General features: G+C 38.1%; 1 long non-coding RNA gene across 1 annotated transcript; it reads left to right on the top strand.

Annotated features, from left to right (window-relative positions):
- Window positions 1-10,154: 10,154 nt before the first annotated feature.
- On the top strand, window positions 10,155-12,125 carry LOC140165309 (uncharacterized). Its single transcript, XR_011860674.1, has 3 exons — window positions 10,155-10,216; window positions 11,384-11,452; window positions 12,047-12,125. It is a non-coding gene; the product is annotated as an uncharacterized lncRNA (long non-coding RNA).
- Window positions 12,126-13,476: the final 1,351 nt, after the last annotated feature.

Genomic DNA, 13,476 nt, shown 5'->3' with positions numbered 1-13,476 from the left:
AACACGTAAATCTGTGAACTCGTATTCGTGTAGTGACAACGTTATTTTCGACGTTGATTTTTGGACGTTGATATAACATCATTATGACATTGTAATGACGTTGTTTCGACGTTGATGCAATGTTTGACCAGACCTGGTGACAACGTTTGAATAATACGTTCAGAAAACGTTACACGTATCTGAAAAATAGTTTAGATGTTGACAACATGGAATGTAAATTCTTCCATTCCAAGGAGATTGTTGTCCAGCCAAAATGTCTCCATCGTGTCGTTTGACGATCGGCTTTAGGCGTGAAACTCAAAGTAACGACTTCTATTCCTGAAGTTCTAAACTTTGAATTTTTATACGCTCTCCCTTTTTGGGATTGAGCATCATTGTTGCCGGATGTTAATATAATGTCATAATCACGTTGTCTCGACGTATAAAGCACGTGGTTAAAACGTGGTTTAGTACTCAAATTTATGACGTTGTTTTGACGTATAAAGCACGTTATTACAACGCCGTATAAATGTCATGGTCTGACCCCGATACAACGTAATCTACGGATGTCGTAATTACGTTAATTTGTGAACTTGTATTCGTGTTATGATTTTCGGACGTTGATCTAACGTCATAGTGACGTTGTTTCGACGTTCACAACTTGACGTCGAAACAACGTCATAATGATGTTACATTAACATTCGGGAATAACGTTGTCACAACACGAATACGAGTTCACAGATTTACGTACTTACAACGTCCATATATTACGTTTGTACGACTTTATATAACTTTTAGACAACTTTGTACAACGAAAAATTGTTAGCTGGGATTATGCGTCTCTAACTTATTATACAGGTCGGAACAAAATGGCCATGCGTGGCTGTTGTAGAACAAGTGGATTCGATCTACCATCATGGCGATTTCTGCCATGAAGATATCAGGGCGATGACACTGTGCGACATCTCTTACCAAGCAGACCAGCCTTGTTTACCGGAGATATTCGAACAAATTTACAATATGCCAATGTGCCACTTGATTCTAGTGTAAAATTACAACTTGTTGCGCGCTCGTTATTCATTGATTTTGTGGGAAGGCTTCACATTCCAATTTTAAAGTAATTAAGTCCGGTAAGCAATCTGGGTCAAAATTATGCACACCGCGCCGGAAACATGGATTTCAGCAATAATAATGGAATCGGTGTTTTATCGCGCCTACTTAAATGTGAAAAATTCGCTAGTGCGAGAGTGCATGTGTAGGTTTAGGGGTAGTTTACATATTAATACAATGTATAATATACTTCATTGTGTAGAATACGCTTTTTACAAACTTTTTGACTATTTTTCCCCAGCCACCACCATACCCCGGACCGTATAATGCACTGGTGAGTAGGCTATCCTAGAAAACACAAAAAAGTTTTTAAAAGGTTGCTTGGTTTTTGTCAAATAATATAAATTTAAACTGTCATTGATCGAGGTATGTAACATCTATTTCTGGATTCGCTAAGAAGAATTTTGCTATAATGGTTTCCACGTACTAAAATATTCCAATGTTAATATTGGTTTGTGTTTATAATTTTCCATAGCCTCCTGCCTATCAAGAGTTTCCAGATCATCACATATGCATAATTACGCAACAACCAAGAATACCTTCATCACCTCCGGTAAAATATAACAAAGCATTTCACAACAGGCAACGGATGTTTTTGTATAAAGTTGACGCACTTTTTTCTGACACACTAAAATACTTTTCCCCGACACATTGTTGCAACAAGTAAGGACTCATGTAAGTTGAGCAAGGTGATGATGAACTAAACCTGGTTCCCAACTTTCAAAATACCGTAATTGAAGACAGGTCAGTCAGTAGAAGTGGTGTGGTGTGCAGATACAAAAAGGGTGGTTTTATTCAAATAAGTATAACTCGAGTTTGGTATTAGCAAATACAGCCTCGTTCTTTTAGTATTTAGACGTTCAGACACTATTCTTTCCTGTGACATTTTCATTTACAGCGGATTCTTGATAGATTTCCTGCAAAGACACCACAAACGAAAGTGTATTTCATTTTGAATCAGCCTATATCAGAATAAAGTGTGTCAGACAAAAAGTGGCCACCTTACAGAAACACTATTTCTATTCTATATTTAACTAGCTCTGGTTCACATCAAGTTCGGTAGTGACGTAGGTGTGTATTCGCAAATCACGCACTTAAAGTTAATCTCGCAGACGCAGAGCTTACACTCACGCGTACAAGGGCGGTCTTTCGGCACGCTTGCGGTGCAACCATAAACAAGCAATGAAGTCACTACCGAACTTGAAGTGAACCCAACTTGGTTCTGCTCAAGGTAAAGGTAAAGGAGACGACCCTGTATAAACAGTGATCGGAGTGCCCATCTCTCTTTCATTGGCGATTGGGCCAGACTCCTCCATGTAATGTTGCTATAGGGGGATCGATCTACAGCGAGTCTGTTACCTTCCCAGCATTTAAGAATGCCGGTACCCATTTAAACACCTGGGTGGAGAGGAGTAATCGAGATAAAGTGCCTTACTCAAGGGCACAACACGATGGCGTCGCTGGGGCTCGAACCCGCAACCTTCCGATTATGAGTCCGGACCCGTTCCGCTCGGCCACCGTGCTCCTATGAGAGTGGTTCTGCTCAAATCGTTACCTTACTAGTGCCAATAGTGCCATGGAATATAAATTCGTTTCCAACAATTTTGGGCTGTTGAAATTAGATCAAGGTGTACACAAAATTATTGGGCATCTTTCACATTATATTTCATTTTGAAAATATTTGATTCATGCTCCAAAAGGGGCCGTTACATTTCGCAATAGTATTTGTCAAATAAAATGATATTTATTTGCTCAAACCTGTGTAAACAGCAATCTTGTGAAAAAACGTAATTCAGAATGAACGAAAAACAGGGCTGTCAAAAGACCAGTCGGAATAGGGGAAGGGGTGAACGGCATTTTTGACTACCGAAATCCTTAAAAGGGGAGTGGAAACCATAATTGTTTTTGAATAGTAACTTATTTTAACCAAATTGCTATTCCATTACAACATCCCATGCACCCAGGCACGCACATTTCACATTAGCCCTTCTCTTTCTTCAAAAAAAAAAAAAAAAACCCGGCCAAATAATAAAACGAATTGTATTCCCAGTTTTGCAACTAAAAGATTGAGCTATGTTTTATTTGGCAAGGAATATATTTTAATTATTTTAAATCCTACAATAGCTGTATTTTTCTGGAATCGGGAGTAGATCCATATTATCATTTAAAATATAATTATGTTGATATAACTTTTTTGTATTTTGGAAACCCATCCTTAGTAGTAAATAGAATCCTTAACCCTAAACACCCAAAAATACCACAAAATACCATGATGAAAAATGCTGGGCATGCGTGAATCCCAGGGTCTGCGATGACGCAATCACCCTAAGTGTTATATGCTAACGGAATTGCTGCCCGGGCAGCCATAACCCGTGTAGGTTCGAATCCCGGGGATGCCAAGTGACTTATTTATTCATCTTCTCTCCTTTTTCGTATCTTCTTTAGCTTCCGATATCAAAAAGCAGGGTTGGGTGTTAGGGTTAATATAATCAGAGGTCAAAAAGGATCTCTCTATTACGCTGTTGTGTTCTCAAAACTACAGGTAAATCCAAAATTTCATTTCATTTCATTTATACAGGTGCTCTGGTATTTTTTGAATCAATCAAGCATCTCGTCACATGATTTTTGTTTTACTTCAGTTGCACGGTACTTAACGGTAGGCATTTTAAATACATGTGGTTGATGGGCGAAAGTACCAAGGCGTATCTATATTGGTAATGAGAAACGTCTGGCTTTCTTTCTCCTTTCTATTTCGACTTAAAAATCATGAATTTACTAGATGTTGCAAATCCCTTTATGAATTACGCCTTCTCTCTCTTTTTTAGCAATATCAGTACGAAAACAACAGTAATCCCCCAAGTGCAACTTTAGAAACAACAGAGCGGCAACAACAACCGAATAATCACAGGTGCTGTACATGTACCGTCATATGGTTTTGTTGTGGCTGCTGCACTCTTCTTGGACTGGTTGCGCTTTACTTTAGTTGCATGGTAAGTACATGTATGTAAGTGCAAAAGGAAAATCATATTTAACTATATAGAGTTGGCTCAGTGCACGACGACGGAGAAAATAAAGAGCTGCCGCAAAACGGCCAGTGAGCTCCAGTGAGAGTCAGCGGTCTCAGCTGCTATATTAGGCTATTCCGGATAATATCCATACTCCTCTGGAAGACATGAACTTAACGTGGCTGCAAACGTATTTCATTTAGGCCTATACCATCCCATACCATCAGAATAATTCAAGTTTTGTATTGATTTCTCAAACAGGTCCGGAAACGATATTCACGTGGTGATTACCAAGGTGCGCTGTCAGCATCTCGCATGGCCATTATCTGTGGTTGCTTCGGATTCTTTATAGGGCTTTCCGCGTATATCGGTGTGGCGATTTACTTTATGTTCCTAAAATAATTAACCCGGCCCCGCCAATATTTTCTGCAATGTAGTTTCAAATGTAATATGTTGTCTTTTGGAGACTATTTGAATACCACGAGCCTATTCTATCTGCTAGACAATTCAATGAGTCACATGACTATAGAAATACTTCGAATAATTATACCATTTGAAAAATATACCCTTCTATTCCAAAGGGGGCTTACCGTCTCGTCTACAGCTTAGATTAAAATTGAATTTGCATCAAGATACATACGATAAAGAAAATATGAGAGACATTATCGATGTATACTTAAAAGATTTGCAAATGAAAACTTAACAATGCATTGAGACACATCTAAGCAAAGACGAATTAGTGGTAGTGGTTCGGAAACAACTTCATCCACATTACGCTAAAATACCCGGATGTACAAAAGCGTGTTCAGGAAGAAATTGACTCTATAGTTGGGCGAGATCGTTTACCCAATCCGACTAACTGTTATTCACGAGATGCAGCGGTTTGCAAGCATAATCTTCATGGGAGCGCCACGATATGCTATATCAGTAATGGAATTTCGGAGATACACCATACCAATAGGTACCAATGTGATATCAAATGTTTGCAGCGTGACACGAGATCCTTCCATTTGGGATGAACCTGATGTTTTTTCCTGTGAGGATCCTCGACGAAGACGGAGTGATCTCGTAGATTCCTGAGCCAATATCATTTAGGCATTGCAGGTAGGTACATGTAGGGCTACATGTCAACAAACAGGCTTCTTGTTATTCCTTAATCAATAAAGTTACATCCCAGTGGTAAAGATTAAAATCACAAAGAATGAGTATATGTGTCAACGGCCACAGGAGAACTGTCAAAACTAAGGATAATTCAGTTTATAATTTTCTGATCATTGGAAGCTCACTTTACTTGATTAGTCACAACAGTGAAAGTTGGGTTTCCAAAAAATGAAAGATTATTATTAACAAAGAGTTAATCATGTATCATTTTGAAAATTTTATGAGCATTCTCTCTGGAGAACCAATGAAGCGTGAAAGCTTTATGGTCTGACTCGTTTGATTACATGTAGCATGTTGAAATGGTATATCGCCAATTCGTCCAAGCCCATTTCGTCTAATACCAAGTGGTCCAAACCCATTTAGTCGTTGTATATATGTGACCCGGCAGCACAAATGAGCCGTAAATTCCCTAAATTGTATTCTGAGTTACGGTGTAAAATGTGTACGAAGGTCGTATTCATCGGTAACTTAAGCTGGCCCGACATCTGTCTTATTCTGATAGTCAAAACTAATCAATAATCATATTGTTGAAGTGGATAATAAGCTTCTACCTTAGATGGCTATAGAACTTTTAATAGCTCGGGTCTTTGTTTGCTTTTGCTAAATCCCGTTCAAGTGGTGGGTTACCAGGCATTATATTTAGTACATGTATGCATAACCAACAATTAACAATGACAGAACTTTCTTAAACCTCGTTGACTTTGATTTGAAATGACCGCCAATTATGACTGTTTGATATTTATTGCCAGCAATGTGGAAAAAGAGACACATGTAAAAACGTAAAAGCTATAATTTTGTTGAAGGAGCAAAGTTTAACAAACCATAACCCCGCTTCTGGATATCGTTTGAAGTCAAATGATATACCATTTTTAAGTTTATGATGTTTACTTTTTAAACACGAAATAAAACAAAATTGACCGGGGGAGGAATTTACGGCTCATTCGCCGTGGACGGTCACATATAGGGCTATTAATGACACATTCACTGTTTTTTCGTACAATGCAGGTAAACGAGTGGGTCTCGGAGAACAGCTAGCTCGGATGGAACACTTTATCTTTTACATGCATCTGATGCATCAGTTTACCTTCAAGAAGCCCACAGATGGGAAGAGCTTGGATATTCGATCCAAATTAGCAGGACAGTTGGCGCCATATCCGTACGATATTTGTGCTATCGCGTTAGAGTGTATCACATCAAAGTTTTTCTGTTTTATTTGTTTGTGGTTTTGTGTTTTTTGTGTGTGTGTTTTCATACAGACCATCAAAAAAGAAGTTATTTTAATAGTACTTTTTATATAGTGGAGTCAAACGCTTTCGCGAAAGAGATCATGACTACAGTTTGTTAATAATAATTTTGCTAATAATTTACGTTTATAATTTTCTCAACAATTAATTATGTACGTTGTACATGATTTTCTTTAATACTAATTGGGAAAATATTTCAAAAGATAATGTAAATATGAGGATACAATGCACCAACATGAACAACAAGAGAGATATCAGTCAAAATGGATACTTCCTTCAAGTATCCCAAGTATCCCGAACTAGATGATAAAGACTATGAGGAAATATACTATAGTTTTTTTTCTCTTTGAGAAAGAAAACAGGAGGACATGACTAGCCTCATAGGCTTTATCATGGGTGAAGTTCGCTATTCTGAAGGTTCACTTTTCCGAAGGTTTGCATGCGCGTATTTTGGGGGGCCTTTGGGGCGCCACCCCCCGGGGTCAAAGTAGGGGGCGGCAAAAACGAAGGGGCGGAAGCAAAAACAGGGGCGGCAAAAATGAAGGGGCGGCAAAACGAATTAGCAAAAATTGAAAAAGCGTAAAAATTTTGAAAAAAGGTTGCTTTTTGGGACGCTAGCGCCAAAATCCCTTACATTTTGAATTATACATTATGAATATTGTTACGAGTCGTACAGGACTCAAGGCCAAAATCACCTTTTAACCAAACTCACACGAATGCACAACACAAATACACTGTTTGATTAAGCTAACAAAATCTAAGTCTTTAATTGAAAGTTAAATATGATTGGTACATATAACAACAATTGCATACACAATATAATCACACAATTACAGCTTTAAATTAATCAGTACTTAGCCAGCAGTCTTCTTGTTAGTTATCATAAAGTTCTTGCAATGTTCTGGACGGCTGATGTATATCCTTATTCACTTGTCCTGCGAAAATCAGCGAAGTCCATTGTACACTTGCATTGATAAATATCCTTGCGAATAGAATCCTCACACAAATCTCCTTGCGCTGCTTTCTCCAAATATGTATCTCCTTGCGATGCTTTCTCCAAACATTTGTCTCCTTGCGCTGCTTTCTCCAAACGCTTATCCCCTTGCGCTGCTTTCTCCAAAAATGGTGCTATTTCCACCTATCACACAATATCTTCAGGAAGCAGGACTGCGATGCCGTTGTCCCCACTTATATTGACAGATGCGTTGAATAACAAAAAAACAGACTTCAGCAAGTTGACAGAAGAATATATATTCATTTCTTGGAAGAAGTACGTTCTTTGACGTATTCTAGATCTTTTCCGACAACACTGGCAGGTAGTAGCACATTGACTACATAAAATAATTCTGGTTCGCAATTTCCTTTCTGTGAAGGAATTGGACTGTAAGCCATATTAGCTAGCTAGCCCAGATCAACACTATAAACTGTGAAGAATTATGTTTACATTCTCTTATATATCAAGCACTGGGAAATCCCATTATTTTAATAGCCAAATGTGATCTTGGGAATTCTCAAGTCTTAATTATAACATTAACCTTTCACATGACATCACTTCCTGAGAGTAATCCCGTGACATCACTTCCTGAGTGGAATCCAATATGATGTCATCTTCACTTTACAATCTCAGGGGAATTCCCATATGATCCAAAATTAGAAATGATTCAATTTGCTTTTGATCAAGTTGATGCAAGAAAGGGGAATCCCTAAAATGTCTCATGAAATAGATTTTAATTGTAAACGAAGAAAAATCATCTACTTCGTCCTTTCCTCCCCCTTCCACCGCCTATCCCTTTTTTGGTGTCAAATCCCTCGTTTTGATTCACTGATCGCACATCCCCGTCACTTCAAAATGTTTATTGTTTATTATTTTGGTATATAATGGGTCTTTGATTAAAAGCTAGATTTTTTTACAATACCGCATTGATAACATCATTACAATACATTACATCCTTCTGGCATCCACCTTTCCGAGAACTTCTTCATATCCTATACAATTTAAATGCGTCATGCGTATCAGGGTGTTTCAAAAGATGTTGACAAATTATGTTCTTATTCAACTAGTCGAGAGAAAATGTATGAAAAACCTAAAGCAACGTTTCATATCTAATAAAATTATGATCACTTTATACTAGCCTACTTCTACTAGTTCGACTTTTCCAGGGACTTACATTGTTTTAAAAAAGAAAAACACCAGACATTATGTTAAAATATTGTTCCTATATGATGCTTTCTAAACGCCAAACAACTACCATAGCGATGCTGTTTATGGAGATGACGTTATCGAGATCAAAGTCCAAATGTTCAACAGATATCACAGTCTTATTAGTACTCGTTTTTACGTGAACAATCAAACATGGCTGACAATTTAGCAGTAACAAATGATGAACAGCGTACATCAGTAAATGGTAAGTATATAAAATCCATAATGAATGTATGGGAAATGAAGGATGGTTCTTTAAATGTCACATAGAATCCAGCGATTTTACTCTCACATACATTTTAATTGCCCAGCGGGTTATTTGGTATATGTCCGTCTCGCAACCGAGAAAACGTCGAAAAAGGGTCGGGTTTTACTGTATGTCGGTATCTACGTTAACTTTGCAACCTTCGACGTTTAGCATGTCTAGGGTCTCTTTTTTGCAACCTTCCATGTTTATAGTCAAATCTTTGTTTTCTATATGGCAAAATAACCTGCTGATTCTTAAAATATGAAGGTCAATTTGAATCTGAATGAATTAGCGAGTGTGCTCAGCTCGTAACCGCAATTTTGTGGTACAACTTACATAACAGGGTCACAGTTCACAGTCAATAGTAAGTCATTTCAGTCATCCTGCTTGAAATGTGGGGGTGGGGGTGGGGTGGGTAATCAGCCTGAATTGTCAAAAAGTGGCTTAGAAGAATAAAACATGGGTCATTTTACCGAAAGGTGGGGGACACGTTACCCCTGCCCCCCCACAAAAAGTGGCTTGGAAGAATACAACATGGGTCATTTTACCGAAAGGTGGGGACACGTCACCCCTGCCCCCCCCCCGGATTGACGCCCATGTTTACAGTTGGGAGTAAACTGACAGCAATCGTTTTCTATTTTATTTAATCAGCACAAGCTGGAGCTAGCACTGGCGCATCTTCAACACAACGTGGATCCGCACCGCCAATCGGATTTATGTATGATGAAAAGGTAATAAGCCTCATCCTTATTCTAGGATAAGGCTCAACTTTTTTACTTCAAAACAGGCAAAATGTGACACAACATTCAATGGGGAAATAACACGAAAGATATAAACAGAGTTAAAAACCCGACGTTTTGAAAAAGGCAAAACTTTTCTTCTTCAAGGGATAAAAATGGATACCAGCTCTCAGTATACAACGAGTAGAGACCAACTGTAATCATAAAATGGATATAAAAAGCCCTCTTTATTCCTTTTATCACTTATTTTGAGAAAAGTGGGGGATGAGGCTACGAATAACCAAATACCTAATTAATATAGGCTATTGGGAATATAAAAATAATCTTGTTAATATATTATAATATATATATATAATTATAATCATCCGTATTGTGTAACTTCATGAGGAGTATGTCGAATATTTCACTACGTTGTTTGTCTGTTGTTTTAGCCCCCACCGTATCCGGGTATTCAAGTTGGAGTTTCACAACAGATGCAAACGACGATAACAACTTCTGGATACCCAAACACATATGGACACCAACAACCTGTAAGTACATATGTTAAGATTATTATTATTATTATTAAGTGTTTTTGTCATGTGGCATGGAGTATTAACAATAGTAGAAACCTGTGAGTTGGCGCAGCGGTAGTTCCCTCGCTTCGCTCGCGGCCCAAGGACTCATGTGCACTTGGTTTATACCGATTCCATGCTCGCTCTCGCAGGTTTTCTCCGGGATCTCCGGTTTTCTCCTGCTTTCAAAAAATCGGTGACAAGTTGTTTGGTTATCAAAAACTTCCTTCACCCAGTGGAATTTTGGGAGCTGCACAGATAAATGGTGGATGTTACAATCTAAGTGCGGATAGGTTTGCGCTATTTCGGCGGCACAATGCCTAGTTGATGCTATCTGATTGTGATGATTCACCATGGCAGCGAAATTACAGCGCTTTGAACACTCCGTGATCTGTGGTAAGGCGCTATATAAATACCGAAATTTGTATTTATTTTATTTAAACCTAAAGTAAACTATTCACTGTCGAAGTGACGTAATTATCGGATTAACTACCATAGCAATAGATGAATACAATTTTTGAAAAGATCGCCATGTACTGCAACGTTCACACAGTACCTATGTATTGAACCAAAGATGTCAAAGAAATGCTGATCACTCGCACCTGCAAGATTAGTATGTTTTAAAAGAGCGGTATTGTATTCAATCTATGATTGCACACATACACAGGTGATGAGTGCAACATGGGTGCCATTTTTGATCTGTGAATGTGTTCAAGGACGCTGTTCAATGTCAGTGTATTTTGCTGTTGTGTCAGAGTAGAGTATTGAAGTAATACTGTGTGTAATTTCGGTTCATTTTGATGCACAGGATTTTAAGATATGACCTTGTGAAAAATTGTTCTTTTTTGGCTTTGTGTATAATAGTGAAAAATTCCAAACTTGTTCCAGCTTCAATTCGTTTACGCGGTTCGCTGCAAGCGTACCGACAAACCGCCATTGTACGCGTGCGTGTACTCTATGGGCTTTACGCGCGCGATTAAACTGCGACCAACGAAATACGCACCTACTCGAGGGGAATTGAAGTTTAGCTAAGCTAGCAATGTCTGAAAAGGCTTTAAGTGTAATAAAAGATTGGATCCGAAAATATGGAGAAATTAAAAAACTGCAATCTACTAATGATTGATCATTTTTATTTTCGTTTAGCCACCTGCTTACCCAGGATTCCCTGATCATCGTATCGTTATGCAACAACCAGGAATGCCTTCATGTCAGGTAATAATGCACAATAGAGGACAAGTGAGATGATTATTAAAGCGAATGGTTTAGAAACCAACGAGAACCAATAAGGAATTTCAGTGGCGTAGCGTGGGTCATCCGATGGGGTGGGGGAGGGGTACCGACCATGATTGGGGGCACCGGGTCTGATTGGGGGGCACAAGCCGTTTTTGGGATTTTCTAAATTTTGCAATCGTGAGGATTCCACTGAGGAATTTTAATAAAACTTCCACTTGTTCAGAATCTTATTGGTCATGTATTGGCCTTAAATGTCTTTCATAAAATTCAGAAACAGTAAAGTCAGTTTCAACCATGATTAAAATCATGTTATATTGTGAGATTTCATTTGTTTTTAGACATGGTTGATAATATAAGTAGTAGCGAAGGAACCTTGTTTAGATAATATCTAACTGGGCTGGAAACTAGCATTGCGTTCCTTCTGGTATTTCACTATTTAGTCATCATGTAAGCTCCTGTAGTAAATATACTAGCAACTGAAGCAAGTTACATGTTGAATAGCAAATTAAATGAACATTGGTCTGGTTAAAAATGTATTCCAAGGCAAAAAATTGTTTTCATATTTGTTTGCAGTATCAGTACGACTACGGCAATGCTCAACGACCTGCAACTGTGGTTATAGCAGAGCGCCAATACCCACCACCCAATCAAATGTGCCTCTCCTGCACTGTACTATGGTTTTGCTTCTTCCCTTTGGGACTCGTGGCACTATGTTTTAGCTGTGTGGTAGGTATTTTGAATTTTCAAATTTCCTAGTACTCTACAGTGTGGGCCAAAAACAACTTTGCCCAATTTCAGAGGGTGGTTGCTCGAATTGTGGAAGAGCTATTCATGATATTGTTACATATTCTAAATGAATGTCTTCCTAAAAGTATGTGATGAAAAAATGAAAGCAAAAGAAGCTAAATTAACAAAATGGTGCTAGTTTTACGTCCGAGGGTAAAAAATCACTTTGTCCACACGTAACTCAATGGGATGTGTCGAATTGCTAAGAGTAAGGCAAACATGTGCGTTTAGGCATACATTAATTAGTAAACACGTTTGGCTTGTCTTTGAAAAGTGATAATTGTTTTACATGCATGAACGAATTCAATCGATTTTAATCCCCACTAGCTTGTCATGTATTCGAACTTCACTCCTCTCATTGACCAACAATTATTACACAATTACAAAGGATTCACCTGGAGCAATTTTTGAATTTTAAATAGGCCTTCGTGCATTTTGTGACTGCGTGGCTTATTTCTAAATAGGTTTGCAAAGTGTCAAGATAAGGCAATTCACAACACAAGAGAGGACTTTTATGGGAGAGGTATAGACCTACTTAAGAACAGAAAGCTTCATGGAAGTGCAGCGTCGATTTCGGATTCGTTTCCCGAAACCTACCATAACTCTACATATGAACAACTTTCACAACTTCGGAAGTGTAATGAATAGATGCAAAGCAAGAAGCGGACATCCAAGAACTGAGTCAGTTCTCGACGCAACAATTTGCCGAACATACCACGAACGCAATAAGTGCAGTAACTTTCTTGTAGATAAACATTTCGTAATGACAAAAATGACGAAATATCGTAGCTTGATATTTAAATTGTTTATATTTGGTTTATTTGATTGTGTTATATAAAATTGCTGAACAAATGTGTGCGTATAAGTGGTTCTCATTCTCTATCGAACTCGCTATTGCAAGTGATGCGAAGCGACAGCCACTAGGCCTTCGTGTGGACAAAGTTAATTTTGACCCTTTGATTTAAAACTAGCGTAACGTTTTTAATTTAATACTTTTTTGAATAGTTTTTTCACCAAATACTCTTAAGAAGATGTTCTTTACGAATATATAAAAACAATTTGAAGCAGACGTTTCAATGTTGACATATGAAACATTTTAATTGGGTAAAGTTGTTTTTGGCCCACCCTGTACATGTAATATTAAGCGAGTGTATCGCAATTGCGTTCATAATAAGTATATGACCCTGATGCATAAGGTCTCGGGTGCAACCCTAACA

The sequence above is a fragment of the Amphiura filiformis genome, chromosome 12 (genome assembly GCF_039555335.1).
Source record: "Amphiura filiformis chromosome 12, Afil_fr2py, whole genome shotgun sequence".
NCBI lineage: Eukaryota > Metazoa > Echinodermata > Ophiuroidea > Amphilepidida > Amphiuridae > Amphiura > Amphiura filiformis.
This window is presented reverse-complemented; position numbering and strand designations above follow the sequence as displayed.